We start from the raw sequence: 814 nt of genomic DNA on the forward strand, positions 1-814 counted from the left end.
AGGTGAAGACTCGTCATGCTGCTGCCTTCTGGATCAGTTATAGAGGTCTAGAGTAAGACCAGCAAGTAGCAAGTTGCAGTAGTCGAACTTTGTGATGACAAGAGATTATACAACCTGGGTAGCTTCCTGTGAGAGAAAGGTCCAAATCCTTTGAATCGAGAATGATAACTTATTGTCCAAATTATGCCAAGGCTACAATTAGCTTCCGACAGCAAGACCAAGGAGTTCTCTAAATAAATGGTAAATTCATGGAACTTGGGAGTTTCTAGGATTGAGCGTGCCTGGGATGTACAGGAGCTTGATTTTGCAGGGGTTGAACTTCAAGAGGTGTGTTGTCATCCATGAATCGAGGTCAGTCAAGCATGCTGAGATACAGCTGGAAACCTGCGTGCTAGAAGGTGGGAAGGAAAGGATTAGTTGGGTGTCATTAGCATAGCAGTGGTAGAAGAATCCATGAGAAGATATTACATCACCAAGAATGCAAGTGCACAAAGAGAAGAAGGCCTAGCTCTGGGGGACACTGGTGCAGAGGCTACACTGATTGGATGTAGATCCACTCTATGTTACCTGATAGAATGATTGGAACCATTTCCATGTGGAGCCAGTCATGCCAGTCATGGAGAGAACAGAGAGGAGGATGTTGTGGTTTACTATGTCAGAGGCTGCCAACAGGTCCAGAAGAATCAAAACATATGACAGTTTGGCAGCTCTGGCACCATGAAGTTTCTTGGTCAGTGCTATGAGGGCTGTTTCTGTCGAATGTGCCAGTTTGTGGCCAGACTGATTGGGATCCTAGACCTGGTTCTGAGTGAGG

Source organism: Electrophorus electricus, chromosome 5 (assembly GCF_041902795.1).
Source record: "Electrophorus electricus isolate QZ-2024a chromosome 5, ASM4190279v1, whole genome shotgun sequence".
Lineage (NCBI taxonomy): Eukaryota > Metazoa > Chordata > Actinopteri > Gymnotiformes > Gymnotidae > Electrophorus > Electrophorus electricus.